This window comes from Sus scrofa, chromosome 2 (genome assembly GCF_000003025.6).
Source record: "Sus scrofa isolate TJ Tabasco breed Duroc chromosome 2, Sscrofa11.1, whole genome shotgun sequence".
Classification (NCBI taxonomy): Eukaryota; Metazoa; Chordata; class Mammalia; order Artiodactyla; family Suidae; genus Sus; species Sus scrofa.
Window position 1 is genome coordinate 66,449,656 of NC_010444.4, and position 23,228 is coordinate 66,472,883.

The 23,228-nt window shown below is 43.3% G+C and overlaps 1 protein-coding gene and 1 pseudogene across 2 annotated transcripts in view; both read right to left on the minus strand.

The window, feature by feature from the left end:
• The window catches only part of LOC100521431 (zinc finger protein 791-like), a 55,803-nt gene extending 52,422 nt beyond the window's left edge, over positions 1-3,381 (minus strand). The window contains exon 1 of one of the 2 annotated variants that reach the window (XM_021083733.1): positions 3,321-3,381. The gene's annotated coding sequence lies outside the window, so the exon portion shown is untranslated. The remainder of the gene's footprint in view (positions 1-3,320) is intronic. The other variant, XM_021083734.1, reaches the window with a different exon arrangement.
• On the minus strand, positions 282-16,729 carry LOC110259337 (annotated as a pseudogene).

Sequence of the window (23,228 nt, forward strand, 5' to 3'; positions counted from 1 at the left end):
GTTAAGGATCCTGCGTTGCTGTGAGCTGTGGTGTAGGCCAGCAGCTACAGCTCCAATTTGACCCCTAGTCTGGGAATCTCCACATGCTGTGGGTGCAGCCCTAAAAAGAAAAAAATATATATATATTATTAACCAATTTAAAGAAAAAGCACTATCTATTAATCTTATGTACTACCATGGAAACATACGACTTGCAGAATCATTTCACCTCATATTCATTTCTGAGAGTAATTACTAGACATCCACAGTCCAATGATGCACTTTAAGAAAGAGGCTTGATAAACATAATAAATTTATAACTTTAATAGCAACTCTTTCCTGTTTTCTGAAACATTACACATAGATTAATTCCCATTAAGTTTCTCACGTTACTTAAATTCATATTTCTTTCCAGAGGGAGTTTTCACATGTAAAGATGCGGGACCACTTAAGTCTTTCCCAGGCTGTTTAATCCAAGAGGTCTTAACCACTGAGTCCTTGCATCCTTTTGGAGCTGCAATGACTGAAGGCTTTCCTACATTCTTTACATTCATACAGTGTCTCTCCAGGGTGCACTCTCACATGTTTTGTGACAAATGAAGGTTTTACCACAGTCTCTCCACTCTGATGTTTTTCATGTCTTCAAAACAAAACAAACAAAACTCTGATTAACCTCTGAAGGCTTTTCTACATTCCTTACAATTATAGGGTTTCTCTTCAGCACGAGTTCTTTCATTTGTCAGTAGGGAAGTGTTATTTCAGCAGGAGTTACCACATTGCTTACATTTACAAGGTTTCTTTTCTATGGGAGTCCTTTCATGTGCTTGCAAACTTTGAAAATATCTGAGGCCTTTTCCTTGTTTACACTGATAGGCTTTCTCTCCAGTGTGGACTCTTTCACGTTTTCACAGTGAAGTTGACCAACTAAGGGCTTTTCCATACTCCTTATTCACAGAATTTCTTCTCAGCATGAACTCTTTTGTGTGTTTGGAAAGACGTGTAATATCTGAAGGCTCTACCACACTGTTCACATTCATAGGGTTCCTCTCCAGTGTGCAATCTCATGTGTACTTTTAAGGTTTGGTGGTGGGAGAGGGCTTTCCCACATTCCTTGCATTCATAGGGTTTCTCTCCAGTGTGAGCTCTTCTGTGTGACTCTAAGCAATTGTAGTGACTGAAGGCTCTACCACACTGTTTACATTCGTAGGGTTTCTCTCCAGTGTGCAGTCTCATGTGTATTTTTAAGGTTTGGTGATGGGAGAGAGCTTTCCCACATTCCTTGCATTCAAAGGGTTTCTCTCCAGTATGAGTTCTTTTGTGTGACTGTAAGGAATTGTAGTAACTGAAGGCCTTACCACATTGTTTACATTCATAGGGTTTCTCCTCAGTGTGAATCCTTTGATGGACTCGAAAGGAACTCGGAGAAATGAATGCTCTCTCACATTCCTTACATTTATAAGGTCCATCTCCAGTGTGAGTGATCATGTGTGCTCGAAGGCTTGAGAGACCCCGGAAGGATCTCCCACATTCCTTACATTCATAAGGTTTTTCCCCGGTATGAATTCTTTCATGTTTTCGTAAAGAACTAGGACAACTGAAGGCTTTTCCACATTGCTTACATTCATAGGGTTTCTCTCCTGTGTGAGTCCTTTCATGTGTTCGAAAACTCTGATAATATCGAAGGAGTTTTCCACAATGTTTGCACTGATAGGGTTTCTCTCCACTGTGAATTGTTTCATGTGTTTGCAATGAAGAGGAACAATTAAAGGCTTTCCCACACTCCTTGCACATATATGGAGCAGCTCCACTGTGAGTTATCATGTGTCTTCGAAAGGCTGTGCTCCACATGAAGGCTTCCCCACATTCCTTACATATGTATGGTTTTTCTCCTGTGTGAATCCTTTCATGTGTCTGAAAGGATGCACGGGCATAGAATGCTTTTCCACATTCTTCACATTTATATTTTTTCTCTCTATTGTGATTTTTTTCATGGGCATTAAAAAATTGGAGATGGCGAAAGGTTTTACCACACTCCTTACAATTATATGGTCTCTCTCTGTATTTCTGATACTTGTATGGTTTAGGTTCAGTGTGACACTTCATGTGTCTACAGAGGGATGAGTGACATGTAAAGACCTTTCCACATGCATTGCATTCACGTGGTTTCTCTTTCATAGTTTTCTTGTTCAGAGTGAGATTTGGAATAAGGCTTAAGTTTTCTCCACATGGACTACTACCTTTACTTTCACAGAATCTCTCTACCATGTGACTTCTGTAAAAAATGAGGAATACATCATTAATGAGTTCTCTTTAACAGGGGTTTTGGAGTTCCCATGTGGCTCAGCAGGTTATGAAACTGACTAGTATCCATGAGGATGCTGATTTGATCTCTGGCCTCACTCAGTGGGTTAAGGATCTGGCATTGCCGTGAGCTGTGGTGTAGGCTGGCAGCTGCAGCTCTGATTCAACCCTTAGCCTGGGAATTTCCATATGTCATAGGGGTGGCCTTAAAAAGGAAAAAAAAATGTTTTTTGTTTGTCTGTTTTTTTTTCATTTTTGGCCATCCATAGCATATGAAGCTCCCAGGCCAGGGGTCAGACCCAAGCCACAGTCTTGACCTAAGTCACAGCTGTGGCAATGCCAGATCCTTAACCCACTGTGCCAGGCCAGGGATCTAACCTGCATCCCAGTGCTTTCAAGATGACATCAGTCCCGTTGTGTCACAGCGGGAGCTCCACTAATAATGTTATATTTAATAGTAGGATATTTGAAGTCTATTTTGATCATTTAGAGGCATAGTATAGGTTTTATGCCTTGATTAAATTGCTTCAAGCTGAATATAAGAAATGCTCTGCAAGGGGACTTCACTCTTTTTTTTTTTTTTTTTTTTTTTTTTTACTTTTTAGGGCCGCACCCGTGGCATATGGAGGTTCCTAGACTAGAGGTCAAATCGGAACTATAATTGCCGGCCTACACCATAGCAGTGCAGGATCCAAGCTGTGTCTGCAACCTACACCGCAGCTCACATCAATACCAGATCCTTAAAGGAGTGAGGCCAGGGATTGAACCCACAATCTCATGGTTCCTAGTCAGATTCATTCCTGCTGCACCACAAAGGGAACTCCCAAGACTGTGATATGTGCATAGTTTATTAAAACTGTTGAACTATTCTGCAAACACTGAACATCTATGTAACATAAGAAAGTAATTTTGGTGAAAACTATCTAAGAATAATTACATTTGAGCATGCATTTTTTTTCTTTTATTTCCTTCTGTTAACACAGCATAATATAACAGGACACTGACATGTGTTGCTACTTTATATTGTGGGTGGGACTTACCTTAGTTTCCTCCCCTGGTTTTTGTACTGTTCTTCAATGTCACAATCTTCCCATTTTCCCCCTAAATTGAAGGTCAAGAAAAATGATTTCAAAGTATTATAAGTTATAGAGAAATTCCTAGATTCTAAATCCTTTCTTTGTTGGCTTGACCTTGCCTAGTTTATTTACCTATATGCTGCATTTCCACATTCAGTATCTGGGAACAAGGAATATTTGTTCTTTAATTGACAAAGTGAAGGAAGGGGCTCTCCTTACCTATTGAGGCCAGGTTCCTCAAGGTTTCCTGCATCACATCCCTGTAGAGTTTCTTCTGTGAAGGATCCAGTAAAGCCCACTCTTCCAGGGTGAAGTTCACAGCCACATCTGCAATGGCCACTGAGTCCTAAAACATCCCAGATATATGTACAATAGGATGTATGAGACTGACAGCCCTGGACATTTATATTAGTTATAGGAAGGCTATGCATAATTCTATCATCTCTAAACATTTATTCTATGACTTGATCATCAGAAATTTACTTTCTGTCCACACTTACTTCCTCATAAGTTTTTTTTTTTGTCTTTTTTTTTTTTTAAGGCCACACCTGTGGCATATGGAAGTTCACAGGCTACAGGCTGAATTGGAGCGATAGCTGCTGGCTTACACTACAGCTATAGCAACACAGGATACAGGCCATGTCTGCGACCTACACCACTGCTCATGGCAATGCCAGATCCTTAACCCACTGATCAAGGTCAGGGATGGAACCCACATCTTCATGGATACTAGTTGGGTTCATAACCCACTGAGCCACAATAGGAACTCTCTCATAAGTTTAACAGCATCATGAGCACATGGAAATTATTTACACACTTTTATTGTGACCTCATCACATCTTATTTCTCACTTATTGCAGGGTCCAGAGCATGCTGGGAAATGACAGAAATGCTACACATATGAAACAAATATTAAGACCAGTGATTCCCTATGAGGAAAAAACTCTACCCTCTCCCTTCTTATGACACAAAATTTATAGCACACCATGAAGCAGAGTGTCAAATTTGCATAAAGTTTTATTAAATGAAGTTTTCTTATGGTCTAATGGTTAAGGACCCAGCATCACTGCTGTGGCTCAGGTTTAATCCCTGGCCCAGGGAACTTCTGTAAGCTGTAGGTGTGGCCAAAAAAAAAAAAAATACAAAACATAGTGAAGAACTAAAAGATTTATTTCTATCCCTATTACCAAATATGAGAGTCAAGGACACCTGTAGAAACCCAGCTTTTAATAAGGTCCAAATGGCTCTTTTGTCCCTGAAGTAATCCAGACCTTTAGAGGTAAAGTAGTGTGATGCACCTGGTGGGATGAAAATATACTTGTCAGGAAGTATGCTCTTAACTTGCATACTATTTATCACAGATTCAGTTTTCCCTTTCTTCTCTGATTTTTTTTCTTTTTAGGGCCAAACCCAAGGCATACGGAAGTTTCTAGGCTAGGGGTCCAATCTGAGCTATTGCTGCCAGCCTACGCCACAGCCGCAGAAACTTGGGAACCAAGCCATGTCTGTGACCTACATCACAGCTCACAGCAACACCAGATCCCCAGTCTATTAGGCAAGGCCAGGGATTGAACCTGTATCCTCATGGATACTAGTCAGATTCATTTCCACTGTGCCACAACAGGAACTCCTACAACCTCACTTCTGCACAAAAACTTGCAAGACTGCTTGTAGGCACTTACTTTATTCATAATTGGAAAGAGTTAAGCATTAAGCAAGATATCCTTCAAGAGTTGAATAGATAAATCAGTGGTATATCCATACCATGAAATACTGTTCAGTGATAAAAGGAAGTGCAGTATCAAGCCATGAAAATACATGGAGGATCCTTAAAAGTATACTGCCCTGTGAAAGAAGCCAATCTCACATGGCTATATACTGCATGATTTCAAGTAAATGGCACTCTGGAAAAGACAAAACTATACCTGAGATCAAGGTACAGATCTCAGGCTGTGAAGGATTTGAGGGTTGGAGGGAGGGATGAATGAATAGGTGGGGCATAAAAGATGTTTAGGGAAGTGAAACTACTGTATACGATACGGAAATGAAGGATACATGTCATTAAACATTTGCCAGACCCATAGATCTTATAATGCAGAGTCAAAGCTAATATGTCATGCACTTAAATTCACTGAGCAATTTAAATAAATGTAACACAGTCAAACAAGAAGTAAAAAAAAAATTGACATAATTCAACATCCTTTCAATACAAAACTTAACAAATTGGGTATAAAAGGAACATATTTCAACACAATAAAGGCCATATTTGACAAGTCCATATCTAACATTACATGCAACAGTGAAAGGTTGAAAGCTTTCCTGTGAAGACTAGGAATAAGACAAAGGTACCCACTCTCACTACTCCTATTCAAAATAGTACTGGAAGTCCTAGCTAGAGCAATTAGGCAAGAAAAAGAAATAAAAGGCATATGAATTGGAAAAGAAAAAAAAAAGTGTTTGCAGATGATATGATCTTAGAGATGAAAAATCCTAAAGACTTCATCCAAAAACTGTTAGAACTAGTAAACAAATTCAGTAAAATTGCAGGATACTGCAATTATTCCATAAAATTATCCCATAATATCAATTGTGTTTCCATACACCAACAATGAACTATTGGAAAAATAAATTGTTCTCTGAGTTAAAAAAAAAAAGTAGTCCAAAAATAGTGCAAACTGGAGTTCCCGTTGTGGCTCAGTGGTTAACGAATCCAACTAGGAACCATGAGGTTTCAGGGTTTGATCCCTGGCCTTGCTCAGTGGGTTAAGGATCCATCCAGCATTGCTGTAAGCTGTGGTGTAGGTTGCAGACATGGCTTGGATCCTGCGTTGCTGTGGCTCTGGTGTAGGCTGGTGGGCTACAGCTCTGATTAGACTCCTAGCCTGGGAACCTCCATATGCCACAGGTGCGGCCCTAGAAAAGGCAAAAAGACAAAAACGAAGACAAAAACAAAAACAAAAACCAAAACAGTGCAAAAACCAAAACAGTGCAAACTGTGTGAACATAGAGGGGTTATATGGGAATTTTCTATACTTTCCTATCAATTTTTCTCTAAACCTAAAACTACTTTAAAAAAAAAACCACCCTGAAGTATATTAGGAAAAAAAAGATAAAGAAAGGCATTACATTTCACCCCTGATGATTGACTGATGACTGGAACAGGACACCTTGGTTGAGCCGATTTGAATTTATTTGACAAGGTAGTATGGTGCTCCATGAGCCTGAGACCAGTAAGAGAGGTAATGCTTTCACTGAAGGCCATGTTGGACAGAATTGCACTGCATATTCTGAGAAGTGCCATGGTTATATCAATAGTGTCTGGGACTGCAATAGGGATGAGGAGTGTCTTGGTGAGACCATGCATTGTAGATCTAATGCAGATGAGAGTTAACCTTGATTATATTTTGGGTATCTCCTGAGTTCAGAGATTCCTTTAGTTATTTTACCACAAAGGGGCAACTCTTAAACAATCATCCAAAAGTCTGTGGATACAAGTAGATGAGGCCAATTTTTGGCCAGAAGTAAGATGACCGCCTCATATTTGGTTAGCTGTGTGACCCTGGGGTTTGGCCATCTATCAGGGACATCACAAGGGATGAAGAGTAGCAACTTTCCACTGAGCTCATCATGTAGGAATGCATATTTGCCGTCCTTAAACTCCCAAGGGAAGTCGCTGTCTGGGGGAGTGGTGACCTTTTCCAACACCAAAGCAACTTTCAATGGACTGAATAGAGAAAGGTTCACCCTCCTGCAGGAAGTGTAAGCCAGGACAGATCTGGCTCCATCATGTCACATGGTGGTGTGGGGAGGCCTGCTGACCCACCCGATGGATTGCTATTTCCAGGGTCAAAAGCATAATGGACAGTTCAGTGGAGGATCACATACTCAGCACTTGTGACAGCCTCTATTTTCAAGAGAGCTGAGTGCACAGTGATGATTGCAGTCCCTTGCACCAGAAGCCTATGGACAACTTAAGGCCATCACAGGTAACTCCAGGAGGCATGAAAGGTCATTGTAGCCTCTTTAATGAGGGATACTCCACAGGAAATAAAACTGCCTGTTGTATGGCAATTTTATCATAGTCTAGAGCCTTTTGTGGTAGGGGTCCCTCAAGGTGGGCCAGCTGCCAAGTAATAGTGAAAATGGGCTCAAGTAAAATTTGTAAATAAGGAATATGTTTTCTCCCCAACACTGTAAGAGCCTAGTAGATCTTGTGGGTGCTGAGAAGGACTACAGACATTTCTTCACCTTGTCAGGGTAATTACCAAAAAGAATTAAAAAACTTAACTGAGGGCCTCACATAGGTGTGGGTCAATGGTCCATACACTCTTTGTAAGATCTGTATGTCCTGAATAAGTACAAAGTGAAGTCCTCAGAGGAGGATGTCATTAGTATAATGTCATGCCTGTGTATGTGGAGCAAAGTACATGCAGTTCAGATCTTCCTGCAGAGACTAGGGGATGGCAAAGCTGCCAAGGTTCCCTGAGGGTAACCAGGTAAAGGTGTATTGTGGCCCTTCAGAGGGGAGGGCAACGGCAGCTGAGAGTTTGTTGAAATAGGCACTGAGGGAAACAAACTTACCAAACCTGTCAGAGAAGAATGTTTCCCAGACACTGAATGGATGGAGTCAGTTATTTTCATGCTGGGGACTAGGAATAAGGGCTTATTTGATGCAACCACAACTCAAGATTGTCAGTCCACTGTGAGGTGTCATTCATTCTTTCCAGGTTTAAGGACAAATCAAACAGGCTATTAAAATGATAAAATTGGGGAGTTCCTGTCATGGCTCAGTGGTTAACGAATCCAACTAGGAACCATGAGGTTGTGGGCTTGATCCCTGGCCTTGCTCAGAGGGTTAAGGATCCGGCATTGCTGTGAACTGTGCTGTAGGTCACAGACGCAGCTTAGATCTGGCATTGCTGTGGCTCTGGCATAGGCCTGTGGCCACAGGTCCGATTAGACCCCTAGCCTGGGAATCTCCATATGCTGCAGGAGCAGCCCTAGAAAAGGCAAAAAGACAAAAAATAAATTAAAATAAAAAAATAATAAAATTATAAAGTTCCCTTGTGGTGCAGGGGGTTGAGGATCCCACACTGCTACAACTGTGGTGCAGGTCAGAACTGTGTTGAGGGTTTAGTCACAGGCCTGGGAACTTCCACATGCTGTGGGTGAGGCCAGGAAAAAAAAAAAAAAAAAAAAAAAGGATAAAATTGGAGCCAATCACTTTGCCCTAAATATGTTTCTTATAATGGTTTTCAATAACTCAAGACCCCGTTTAATTTAAACTAGGCCATATTAACTAATTTAACTGATGGGTCAAGTCTATGGGGTTTCATTCTGTCTAGGCAATTTGGAAGTAGAGGACTTAATTTAATTTTACTTTATGAATCATGGGTTCAGAGCTTCCCTGCTCACTATGGAATATTTGGGGACAATGAGTGATATGACTATGAGGAATTTAGGAAAGATGAAAGTTCTGTTTAAGGCAATTTGTCCTTTCTATTATATTCAGTAATTCCCAAAAGATGATGAGGTAAATTTGCTTAAATTCAGTGGGATTCCCCAGGTATACCTGTAATTTGAAATTTAGTTTAAGTACATGAAGTTTTGTGAATTAGTACAGTACAGGAGATATTCTTTTTTTTTTTTTCCTTTTTAGGGCTGCACCCATGGCATATGGAGGTTCCAAGGCTAGAGGTCCAATTGGAGCTACAGCTGCCAGCCTACACCACAGCCATGGCAACATCAGATCCAGGCTGCGTCTGCCACCTACACCACAGCTCACAGCAATGCCAGATCCTTAACACATTGAGTGAGGCCAGAGATCAGACCGGCAACTTCATGGTTCCTAGTCAGATTCATTTCCACTTCGCCATGATGGGAAATCCTTAGATGTTCATATTAAATCAAACCCATATCATAGAGGACCAAAAGCCAAGCAGGTGCCTTCCACCTTTCTGCTCTGTAAATTCTTTTAGCATATTCTGGATTTACAACCGAGTGAAATTGTGGTCTTTTGTTTCAGTACTTTTTTTCTCTTGTTCCCTCCCTCTAGTCCTTCCTTGTCTTGTATTTTAGGTCACTGGATATACTTTGGAAGAATGGGTGTTTTCTTTACCCTTGTGTTGATCATTTTTTTCCTCTAGAGAGCCTCACACCAGCGCCATCAGTGTCAGAGGCCTCCTTCTTCATGACTGCTGGTTACTTACTAGAAATTAATTAAGTACGTAGGCTTGAATCAGGTTTTGTGTTTTTTGTTTGTTTGTTTGTTTTGCTTTTTAGGGCTACACCCTTGGCTGATTAAGTACATGAAGTTTTGTGAATTAATGCAGTACAGGAGATGTTCTCCCCCTCCCCCCCCTTTTAGGGCTGCACCCATAGCACATGGAGGTTCCCAGGCTAGGGGTCCAATCCGGCCTACACCACGAACACAGCAATGCCAGATCTGATCTGCGTCTGCAACCTACACCACAGCTCACGGCAACGCCGGATCCTTAACCCACTGAGCAAGGCCAGGGATTGAACCCGCAACCTCATGGTTCCTAGTCAGATTTGTTTCCACTGTGCCATGACGGGAACTCCTTGAATCAGTTTAAATGAATCCCTTTGCTGTGCCACAGTGAGGCTATATATGAGTAATGTCCACTGTAACTCAGAGGGTCAGGATCTTTGTTGCAGGAGAGTGGACTCAGCCTGCCACCTACTGGCTGCCTTTGCCCTCTCTTCTCTTTCTGAAATGACTGTTCTTTTCTGAGTGACCATTTGAGGGGCTCACCTTCTTCACAATGCATAATCGTCCACATACCCCCAAAGATTCCCATCGACCTCCCTCCAGGTCTGGGTGAACCCAGCCTCAGTCACACCCTCACTCCAAACACAGATAGGTTCCATCCAAGACATGGATCCAGGACCACTATAAGGAGGGCTCCATTCACATACTCCTAGTCCCAAAAGACAAAGAATTACAGAAATTGCCAACTTGGTATCCTTTGTAGCTAGAACCCAGGCATGGTGGGGTCAACAATGCCACACAGGGCAGCACAGTGCAGAACACAGGGAAAGCTCCCCAGCAAAGAGCAGCTCACAGAGCAGGAATCTCTAGCCTTTCTTATCAGCCTGTGCAGGTAAGATGCACCAGGGGGGAAAGGGAGGGGTGAGCTTGACTTTTTAGTTGTCAAACATCAAATACGTGGCTCCAGGCTACTCATTGTAAGAACAAACCCGGAGTTCCCCACGTGGCTCAGTGGTTAACAAATCCGACTAGGAACATGAGGTTGCGGGTTCAATCCCTGGCCTTGCTCAGTGGGTTAAGGATCCTGTGTTGCTGTGAGCTGTGGTGTATGTAGGTCACAGACGCAGCTCGGATCCCAAGTTGCCATGGCTCTGGGGAAGGCAGTGGCTACAGCTCCAATTAGACTCCTAGCCTGGGAACCTCCATATGCTGTGGGAGTGGCACTAGAAAAGGAAAAGACAAAAAATAAAAATAAAAAAAGAACAAACCCAAGTAAGAAAAACAAGGCATTTGCAATGCCTTGTTTTTATATAAAGAAACATTAACAGGAATGACTGGGTCACTTTGTTGTATAGCAGAAATTATCATAGCCTTGTAAATTAACTATGCTTCAAAAAAGACTTAAAAAAAAAAGAAACACCAACAGTATGATCAGCAAATAATCAAGGAGTTCCTGCTGTGGCACGGTGGGTTAAGAACCTGACTGCAATGGCTCAGGTCACGGCTGCAGCTGGGGTTCAATCCCTAGCCTGGGAATTTCCATATACTGAGGGTGCAGCCATAAAAAAAAATTAAGAAGTAATCAAAACTGGTTGAGGGTGGGTGTTATAAGAGCACAGGAGTGGAGCAGGATATGCGGGCATGGAATTTTAAGTTAGTTTCCTATCTTATCCGTATATTTAACCTTCACATGAATTATTGATTTAAAATCAGGAGAGAAATGTGTATACATTATATTTTCCCATGCTTAATTGTTATTTTAATTTTTTCTTTTAAAAATTAACTAACTTTTCTTTCTTTCTCAGCCCCGCTTGCAGCATATGGAAGTTCCCCAGCCAGGGATTGAATCCAAGCCGCAGCTGCAGCAACTTGGGATCCTTAAACCACTGCATGAGAGAATCTAATGAGTAGCCACCACAGAGACAAACTGGATCATTAACCCACTGTGCCACAGCAGGAACTCCTTAACTTTAACTTTTCTACACAGGAAACCACTCCAAGATTTAATCCTTTAAACACTAACAGATATAGGAGTTCCCGTTATGGCACAGTGGTTAACGAATCTGACTAGGAACCATGAGGTTGCAGGTTCAATCTCTGGCCTTGCTCAGTGGGTTAAGAATCTGGTGTTGCCGTGAGCTGTGGTGTGGGTCACAGACGTGGCTCGGATCCTGCGTTGCTGTGGCTCTGGCGTAGGCCGGCGGCTACAGCGCCGATTTGACCCCTAGCCTGGGAACCTCCATATGCTGCAGGAGCGGCCCTAGAAAAGGCAAAAAAAAAGACCAAACAAAAGCACTAACATATAAAACTGCACACCATTAAAGATTTACAAATCCTTTTCTAACTAAAAAGATAAGAGCATTGTAGTTTGTCCCTTCACTACAATTTACACTGGGGATACTTTCAGGAATGAGTAGCATAATATAAGTTAGGAGGTGCAATTGAACCCTGAAATAAACTAAGATTTTAAAAGATGTATATAAGCTTTGAAGTGTTTTCTTCATATCAACAAAAATATAAATTCAATGGCTTTTTCCTCACAGCCATTAAAATGAGAATTCATTTATGGAAATTCCTGCTGTGGGATCAGGGGCATCTTTGCTGTGCCAGGATGTAGGTTCAATCCTTAGCCCAGCACAGTGGGTTAAAGGATCCTGTCTTGGGCTGGGGCTAGGGAACTCTATATGCCGTGTGGCAGCCAAAAAAGATTAAAAAAAAAGAAAAAAGAAAAAAAAGAATTCATTTGCTCTAGGAACAGCATAGCCTTTTTAGGGCTGCACCGTGGCATATGGAGGTTGCCAGGCTAGGGATCAAATCGGTGCTGTAACTGCTAGCCTGTGCCACAGCCATAACAATGCCAGATCCGAGCCACATCTGTGACCTACACCACAGCTCATGGCAATGCCAGATCCTTAACCCATTGAGCGAGGCCAGGGATCAAACCTATGACCTCATGGATCCCAGTCAGATTTGTATCTGCTGAGCCATGATGGGAACTCTGGAACAGCATAGCCTTTTTATTTTTATTTATTTATTTATTTATTTGTTTGTTTGTTTGTTTGCTTTTTTTTTTAGAGTTGCACCAGTGGCATATGGAGGTTCCCAGGTTAGGAGTCGAATTGGAGCTGATGCTGCCGGCCTACACCACAGCCACGGCAATGCCAGATCCAAGCCTCGTCTGTGACCTACACCACAGCTCATAGCAATGCTGGATCCTTAACCCACTGAGCAAGGCCAGGGATCGAACCCACAACCTCATGGTTCCTAGTCGGATTCGTTAACCTCTGCGCCATGATGGGAACTCCAGCATAGCCTTTTTAAATGTCAAAGTTCTCTAGGGATAGGAAGACATTATGCTGAGTGAAATAAGTCAGACAGAGAATAAAAAATACTATATCACTTATATGTGGAATCTAAAAAATACAGCAAACTAGTGAATATAACAAAAAAGAAGCAGACTCACAGGTATAGAAAGCAAACTAGTGGTAATCAATGGGGAGAACGGAAGGAGGGGCAAAATAAGGATGGGGGAGGGAGTTCCCACTGAGGTGCAATGAGATCTTCAGCATCTTGGGAATTCGATCCTCAGCCTGGCATAGTGGGTTAAGGATCTGGTATTGCCGCAGCTCTGGCTTAGGTCAAAACTGAGGCTCACATCTGATCCCTGGCCAGGAACTCCATGTGCTGTCCATGTGCCTTGGGGAGGCCAAAAAGGGGGAAAAAAAAAAGATGAGGGGTGGGAGATACTAACTACTGAGTTTAAGATAGGCTTCAAAGATGTATTGTACAACATGGGGAATATAGCTAATGTTTTGAAATAACTGTAAATGTACTGTAACTTTTAAAAATTATGTAATAAATGCAATATATCTTTTTAAATGGAAAAAGCACCTGAGCACTTAAATATACCTCTTTTCCCTCAATGGAACAAAATTCTAGTTGTTTCCACAATTGTCTTTGTTTACTCACATCGTATTTCTCAATCAACTTACACATTAAAAGCCCTAAAGCAAATGGAAACTGGAATCAAAGCACTGCAATCTTTAGTTGAGAAGGGAATCCAAAGAAAGAAACAAAAGACCGGAATCAAAACAGTTAAGCAGGGAGTTCTCATTGTGGCTCAACGGAAACGAATCTGACTATTGCGGGTTCAACCCCTGGCCTCACTCAATGGGTTTAGGATACGGCATTGGCATGAGCTGTGGTGTAGGTCACAGACGCAGCTTGGGTCTGGTGTTGCTGTGGCTCTGTCGTAGGCCGGTAGCTGTAGCTCTGATTCGACCCCTAGCCTGGGAACTTCCATATGCTGTGTGTGCAGCCCTAAAAATAAGACAAAAAAGACAAAAGACAAAAAAAAAAAAAAAAAAAAAGACACACACACCCACACACACAAAAAAACAGGTAAGCAGCCTTCTTACTAGAGTTCAGAAGAAAAACCCACTTTTAGGAAGATGACCAAATTCCCAGATGTGAGTCTAAACACTCCTGGTTGAGACACAACCCCTAGAGTGGATTAGTCACAGGAGAAGGTCACCAGAGGAGCTAAAAGAATGAATTCCAGAAGCTTACCCTCTCTTGTAAGCAGGGAAGTGCTGCCTCCACTAGGTTCTAGTCTCCAAGTGAGCAGACTCTCAGCCTGACTCAGTCTAAGGTTCTGACCCCAATTCATAAAAACACCCTTTGTCCACGAGACAAAACTTGTGATCATGACAGATTCTCTCAATGTGCACAAATTACACAGAGTGCACAGGCACTGTGGATGCAACACTCAAACGTAATGTCTAGAAATGTCTAGGCCTAAGGAACCACAACTATGCCCTCAGAGAGGGAATCAAGCCCACAACTGGGCGCAGGTGCATCCCCAGCTTTCCGGGGCTCTGTAGCTTCTCTCAGTACAAAGTCTCCTTCCATGGAGGGTGTAAGCAGGTAGGACACCTGCAGGGGGAAGCTCCCCTGGAAGAAAAACCGGATCTGCAAGTCCTTCTCTTTACAGGTTCAAGGGAGCCTTAGCATGGATGACTGACTATAGGCCCCTACTCTGCACTGGAGTTGCCTTGGGACACAGTTCTTTTAACGGGACTCAAAGCTGGTGTTTGGACAGTCCAGCAAAATAATTAAACCTCATTGTTTATGTGGAAAGGAGGTAAGAAGATTATAAGGCATTGTTACTAGTGCAGCCAGAAAACCTCAAACATCTACTTCCAGAAAAAAGATGTCAGTTAATTATTATTTCCACAGCAAGAAACTGGTTTGTAAATAACTAATTGTACTTGAAAACTTGGTCTGCAAATATAGGCAGACACCTCACCATCTGGGAATTTCATGTGAAATCACTCAAAAGTAAAAAATAGTCGTCAGAAATTCACTACACATGCTCAGGGGAAGAAAAAAGAGAGATTAGAATTACCATGGAAGTTCCCAGGCCCTCCTAGCTGCAGCTAGAACCTACAGCCACAAGGTGGTGTCCTTTAACACGCTGTTCGGGCTGGGGATTGAATCCGTGACTCCGCAGTGACAGGAGCCACTGCAGTGAGATTCCTAACCACTGTGCCACAGCAGTAACTCAGAAGTTTGTTGCTGTTGTCTTTTTAGGGCCACACCTGTGGCGTATGGAGGTTCCCAGGGTAGGGGTCGAATCAGAGATGTAGCTGCTGGCCTACGCCACAGCCACAGCAAACGGCCAGATCTGAGCGGTGTCTACCACCTACACCACAGCTCACTGCAACCCCAGATCCTTAACCCACTGAGCGAGGCCAGGGATCGAACCTGCGTCCTTCTGGATACTAGTCAGACTCATTTCTGCTGAGCCACTAAGGGAACTTTTTTTTTTTTTAATTTTTAAATGGAATTGGAATATTTGATTTTTTTGCTGAAATTTACCACTTCTGTCTCTTTGGAAATATTTTATGCTGTCTTTCTGCTATATTGATTAAATACATTTTACCCTGGTTGAAAAACAGCGTTTAAGTACATGAATAAATCTTTTAAAGGTGATAATACCAGAAGGGTCAATGCTGACAGGACACATCATCTAGGAAAGTTTTAAAGAGGAACCTCCATCTTTAGGATGTCTGTGTCCAGGAAAGTCTGGGAGGGGAGGCACAAGGATTTGGAGTAACCTAGTACCAGGTGGTTATTCTCTGCTGTCTTCTTGTAGAAAATATGCACAGACCAGACTTTTTTTTTTTTTTTTGGAGCCATCCAGTGCTCTGGGGGCGGGTGGTGGTAAAACGATAAACAATTAAAATACTGCTCCGTTTGAAATGCACTAGGGAGGACAAATAGTTGATAATGATGCCGTGAATCAGAGAGGGAAAGTTGGTTTGGGGAATGTGGGGTGGACTCTGGAAATTCAGGGATTTACTGCCAGCCCTAGAAAGAGCTAGGCTGAGGGAACAGAGTCATGGACCTGAGACTCTGTTACCCAAATAACTGGAAATCTCCAGAGAAAAAGGGTGCCCTCGAGGAGAAAGACTAGGGACCACCAAAGACCAGCTCCTCCCACGCAGGAACCCCGGAGTCCGAGTCATGACTGTCCTCGTGAACGACCTAGGGGAGACGCGGGGCTGTGGGCCCAGAGCTGCCCAGAGAGGCTTCGGAGCCGAGGTCGTCGCGTGGTGTCGGGACAGGACGCCCAGGGTCCTGGCTGCCGGCCCCGCCCCCACGCTGCGTGCCTGAGGGGACTGAGGTCCGAGCGGTGCTGCCGGCAGACTCCGGTCCGCAGACTGCGGAGTTGACAGCGGGGAGGCCCGGGTCCCGCCCCTTCCCCTCCGGCTGGAACTCCGCACTCTAGAAATACACACTCACCATTTCTAGATTTCCTGAGTCTCTCTGAATGCTTCCTACGACTTCCACGACCAGGGCAGGTCACAGCGGGACAAACACTGAGGTAGTGCGTCCAGCGTCATTTAATGGTAGGAAACAGAATCGCTAGTGGGGCTAGTACGTTCTGTCTGGAACGGTGCGTCGCCTCACCCACCCACCCAAGCGGCTCCTCTGATTGGACAGTTCTCAAGGCCCTAGTGCCCGAGTGACAGCTGGGCGGGAGGACGTTTGGCTCTAGCTTCCGCCCACTGCGGGAGGGGAAGGGAGGGGTGGCGCGAACCTGAACCATCCTGACACGTTTGCATGGAAACAGAACTTTTTCCAGGCCTGGGGCTGCCTATCTTATAGCCGCCCAGCTGTTTGTGAACATAAGGGTACAGGGAATTTGTGATTGAGTTTCCAAGTGGAGCAAGTTAGAACGGAGCAAGAGGGTGGCCCAGGCAGGTGTAGGGCCAGGCTGCCAAAATGGCTTTTCTGTTCTCTGTACATCCCCTGCTCTACCAGTCCCTGCTTCACCTACATCCTACTCACAAGACTCACCCTCCCTCTTGATCATAGAGCCCAAACAGTAAATGCCTACCTGCTTGTCTCTGGCCCCAGCTAGTGATTGTTCCAATCTTTAGATCGGAACGTGTCCACTAACATAGTTTATCAAAGGAGGCTGTGCTCCTCTGATGGTTTCCCTGGTAAGTGATGAGCCAACCTGAGTTCAGTTCCTTCTATAACTAGTAACTCCCACCCAGGGAAGACTGCAGCCTTGTCCTGCCTGCCAACTGCGGGGGTGTAGCTCCAAGACCCTTTTGCTTTGGACTGTAAGATCTCCTGTCCATTAAACCATTAACGTCCCTGACTCTGGGCTCTTCCTTTGGTCTTGAGCCTGGACAATTTCAGGGCTTGCAAGCCTGCAGGGTGCAGCCCAACACCAGGCCACACTGGGACAAGAGGGTCTTCTCTCCTTTAGGGGGCAAGGGTTTGGTGTAAGGCTGGGAGGCTACTCATGGAACTGTGACCCTTTTTTAGAAACACAGAAACTGAAGTGCGACTTCACCATCTGTGATAGAGACTGGCTCCATTTTAATCTTTGATCCTTGACAGTGTTGAGCCTTCCACCCATCCCTGCCCCATCCCCACTCACTTGGTACTTAAGAGAAAGAATCTTAAGCACTTGGCTCTGGTGGAAGTTTGAACCCTATAACCCTACTTAGGCTCAAGGACTCTTTTCAGTCTAACCACAGGGTATGAGATGTGTATTCATTAAATTCTCAGTGTACATTTTATGCAGGAAAGACATTTATTTTAGATAATTCTTTACCTTTGTCCCTAGAGAATTTTGAAACAGAAATGATTATAACCCAGGACAGTTCATTCCTATTTTCATGAATATAAGGAAACAATAGGAGGTCCCTTGTGGCTCAGTGGGTTATGAACCTGACCAGTCAGAATCTACGAGGATGCAGTTGATCCCTGGCCTCACTCAGAGGGTTAAGAATCCTGCACTGCCGTGAGCTGTGGTGTAGGTCGCAGATGTGGTTTGGATTCCACATTGCTGTGACTGTGAGGTAGGCTGGCAACTGCAGCTCCGATTTGATCCCTAGCCTAGAAGCTTCCACGTGCTATGGGTAGTATGGCCCTATAAAAGAAAGAAAGAAGGAAATGAGGAAGGAAGGGATGGAAACAACAAATTGTTATGTAAACTTGGGATACACCAGAACATCTTTTCCCCTCCAGATTTGTTGACGTTATCACTGATTAATAAAATTGTCTATATTTACAGATTACAACGTGATGACTTGATATACATATATTGTATACTTGAAATCTGCTAAAACAGTGGATTAAAAGTTCTCACCACACAGGCAGGCATGCACACCAAAGTAACTATGGCGATAGATGTGTTAACCTGGAAACTAGTATGCCTAAAACGCACATATTATACATTGCACCACTTTTTTTTTTCTTTTTTAGGGCTGCACCCTTGGCATACGGAAATTCCCAGGTTAGGGGGTGAATTGGAGCTGCTGGCCTACACCATAACCACAGCAACTTGGGACCCGAGCTGTCTCTGTGACCTATACCACAGCTCATGGCAACACTGGATCCCCATCACACTGAGGCCAGGAATCGAACCTGCATCCTCATGCATACTAGTCAGATTCGTTTCCGCTGAGCCATGGTGGGAACTCCTTATCTCACTTTTTGATTCCAGCCATCCTAATTGTGAAGTGATATCTCCCTGAGGTTTTGGCTTGCAGTTCCTTGACGACTAATGATGTCTAGCATCTTGGTGGGTTTTGTTTGTTTGTTTTAGGGCAACATCTGCAGTTCCCAGGAAGTTTCCAGGCTAAGGGTTGAATTGGAACTACAGCTGCCAGCCTATGCCACAGGCATAGCCGTAGCTGAGTCTTCGACCTACGCCACATCCTTAACTCACAGAGGCAAGAGATCAAACTTCATTCTCATGGATCAAACTTCATCCTCATGGACACTATGCCAGGTTCTTAATTCGATAAACCACAAAGGGAGGAACTCTGATGTCTAACATTTTTTCATGTGCTCTTGGCCATTTGTATATCTTCCTTGGAAAAATGTGTGTTCAATCCTCTTAAAGTGACTCATTGGACTTTTTATAATTAAGTTATAAGAGACCTTTAGGGTTTTGTTTGTTTGTTTGTTGTTTGTTTGCCTTTTCCAGGGCTGCTCCTGCGGCATATGGAGGTTCCCAGGCTAGGGGTCGAATCAGAGCTGTAGCTGCCAGCCTACACCAGAGCCACAGCAACTCGGGATCCAAGCCGCGTCTTCCACTTACACCACAGCTCACAGCAACGCCAGGTCCCTAACCCACTGAGCAAGGCCAGGGATCGAACTCGCAACCTCATGGTTCCGAGTCGGATTCATTAACTACTGAGCCACGATGGGAATTCTGAGAACTTTAGATATTTTTGAGACAAGTTCCTTATCAGTTATCCAACTTGCAAAATTTCCCTCCATTCTTTGGGTTGTGTTTCTATTCTCTTGCTTTACCATTTTTTTTTTCCTTTTTTTTTTTTAGGGCCGCACTTGCAACATATGGAAGATCCCAGGCTAGGGGTCGAATTGGAGCTGCAGCTGCCAGCCTACACCCACAGCTCATGGCAACTCTGGATCCTCATCCCACTGAGCAAGGCCAAGGATCAAACTGGCATCTTCATGGATGCTAGTTGGGTTCATCACAACTGAGCCACTGCAGTTCCTGTCATGGCACAGCGGAAACAAATGTAACTAGGAACCATGAGGTTTCAGGTTCCATCCCTGACCTCGATCAGTGGGTTAAGGATCCGGTGTTGCCGTGAGCTGTGGTGTAGGTCGAAGACGTGGCTCAGATCTGGCATTGCTGTGGCTGTGGTGTAGGCCGGCAGCTATAGCTCCAATTAGACCTCTAGCCTGGGAACCTCCATGTGCCACAAGTGCAGCCCTAAAAAGCAAAAAAACCAAAAACCAAAAACCAAAACAAACATAAAAAATCACACCACTGAGCCACAACAGGAACTCCTGACTTAAAATTTTTACTTTTAATTGTGGTCATACCCACATGCCATAAAATTTCATTTTCAGCATTTTTAAAAATTATATAGTTCAGTAGTGGGAAGTAAACTGACATTGTGAAACTAACCTTCAACTGCTTTTGTCTTGTAAAACTGAAACTCTATACCCTTTAGAAAACTCATTACCCACTTTCCCCAGCCCCAGGCAACATCCAATCTATTTTTTATCTCTGTACATTTGTTGACTACGCTTAGTCCTCATGAAAATGGAGTCATACAGTGTTTAACCCTTTTCGACAGGCTGATTTCACTTAGCATAATGTCTCTAAGGTTCATCCATGTTGTAGCAGGTGTCTGAATTTACTTTCTTTTAAATCCCAAAATACTTCATTGTATATATTGTGCCAAGTTTTTTTCCTTTTTTTTTTGTCTTTTCTAGGGCCACACCCACAGCATATGGAGGTTCCCAGGCTAGGGGTCTAATCGGAGCTGTAGCTGCCAGCCTACGCTGCAGCCACAGCGACACCAGATCTGAGCCACATCTTTGACCTACACCACAGCTCATGGCAATGCTGGATCTCTAACCCACAGAGCAAGGCCAGGGATCGAACCTGCAACCTCATGGTTCCTAGTCGGATTCGTTAACCACTGAGCTACGACAGGAACTCCCATGCCAAGTTTTTCTGATCCATCCATCTGTTGATGGACATTTGGGTTATTTCTACCTTTTGGCTCTTGTGAATGATGCTAACAGACACACAGTGGGCATATATCTGTTAAAGTCCTGCTTTTGATTCTTTGGAGTAGTTACCCAGAGAAGAGTTGCTAGAACAAATGGTAACTCAGTTTCTAATTTTCAAGTGCTATGTTTTTTTGTTGTTATTTTTTATAAGCTAATTTTCTTTTCTGTTTATTATTTATTTTATGGCTGCACCCATGGCATATGGAAGTTCCTGGGCCAGGGACTGAATCAGTTGTGGCAATACCGGATCCTTTAACCCACTGTGCTAGGCCAGGGATTGAACCCATGCCTCTGTAGCAACCCAGAGAATGGAAGGCTTTGTGTATTTAGCATTTCCTGCATGAAGAATGTGGCAGTTTTTTTTTCCTCCCTAGTCTTCATGGTGAGAATTTGCTTGGGTCCCTTTAGGAAAAAATTCATGAGTTTGGCGGGGGCGGGGTTCCCTAGGACTAGACTCCTTAAAGCTTTTAACACTCAAGCTAGTCCAACCTCTGTCTCCAGAAATTCATTGTTAACAGTTTCTGTGTTCCTAGAGATTATGGACTCCAGTTGTTTGTCCTCCAGTGGTAATATTCTGTATTCACCTGTTTCTCATTTGGGGAGACTTTGTATGCCAGGTAATATCAAATACCTCAGAAATCTAAGAATAAGCATTGTGTTTCAGGTTTGTCAGTTATTTTCTTGTTGTGAAGACAAGAATGATCACTCTGAATTTTCACATAGCAGAACAGAAACCATCCGTTCACTTGTGTTGATCACTTGTGAGACTATACATTTTTACTTATTCATTCTACTGCTAGAGCCCATACAGGAAATCTCAAAGGTTTTCTTTTGTTACCAGTACATCTAAAAACATTACCAGGAGTTCCCACTGTGACTCAGTGGAAACAAATCTGACTAGTATCCATGAAGGCGCAATTTCAATCCCTGGCCTTGCTCAGTGGGTTAAGGATCTGGTGTTGCCATGAGCTTCGGTGTAGGTCTCAGACACAGCTCAGATCCTGCCTTACTGTGGCTGAGGCATAGGTCAGCGGCTACAGCTCTGATTAGACCCCTGGCTAGGAAACTTCCATATGCTGCAGGTGCAGCCGTAAAAAGAAAAGAGCTGGGAGGAGTTCCCTTGTGGCACGGTAGGTTAAGGATCTGCTTTGTCACTGCAGCTGCTCAGGTCATTGCTGTGGAGCAAGTTCAATCCCTGGCCTAGAAATTTCCATATGTTGTGGGCATGACAAAATAATAATAATAATAATAATAATAATAATAATAATGGAGTTGGGAGACCAGAAGGGAGAGTCTCACACTCTAGGACAAGAGCAGAGCCCAACTGGGCGGGGCGGGGGAGATTCCTCATATATGCATAAATCCTTTCATGGCAGTTTTCAGGTCAGGGATCGAATCTGAGCTGGAGTTTTGGCCTATGCCACAGCTGCAGCAATGCTGGATCCTTAACCCACTGTCCTGCGCTGGGCTGGGGATTGAACCAATGCCTCCACAGAGACAAACTGGATCATTAACCCACTGTGCCATGGTGGGAACTCTACTCCTTTTCATGTTCTTTTCCATTATGTTTTATTTTACTTATTTATTTTTTATTTTTTTTATTTTTATTTTTTGTCTTTTTGCCTTTTCTAGGGCTGCTCCCGCCGCATATGGAGGTTCCCAGGCTAGGGGTCTAATTGGAGCTGTAGCTGCCGGCCTACCCACAGCCACAGCAACATGGGATCCCAGCTGCGTCTTCGACCCACACCACAGCTCATGGCAATGCTGGATCCTTAACCCACTGAGCAAGGCCAGGGATCGAACCCGAAACCTCATCGTTCCTTGTTGGATTTGTTAACCACTGTGCCACAATGGGAACTCCTCCATTATGTTTTATTATAGGATATTGAATATAGTTCCCTGTGCTATAGAGTAGGGTCTTGTGTTTATCCATCTTATATATAATAGTTTGCCTTTGCTAATCCCAAATTCCCAACCCTTCACTCCCCTTCCTCCCACCTCTTGGCAACCACAAGTCTGTTCTCCATATGTGAGTCGAATAGACCCACCTTTGTTTGAGGAATATGTAGCCATCTATTTTTTTAGATCAACATGTGATTTAAATGATTTTTTTTCAATTTAAATGAATTTGAATACTGACTGAAAATTAATATTATGTGAACAGCACAATCAACATAATTACGATGACAATGCCTAAAGAAAATATTTGAATCCAGACACCCTAGGGTGCTGGAAATAGCCAGGCAAGTGTCAGTCAGCTTCCAGAATTCTGTTCAAATATTTTAGTAATGTAATTCTTATTTTAAGGTGCCATTTGTAGTATTCCTGAGACACCTTGCTAGGGTAGTGCACCCACATGTAGCCAGCAACCTTTTTAGGTGAGCAGAACTCCCCTTATTGACTAATAGCCAAAAGCTAAGTGGTCATCAGCCACAATGGCTGCCAAGTTTTCCTTCAAGAAAAACATTGTACTAGCTGTCTGCTACATATATTGAAAGCGTTTTGGACATTCATGATTGGCATTAATGATTTTTTTTGTTTGTTTTGGGCTG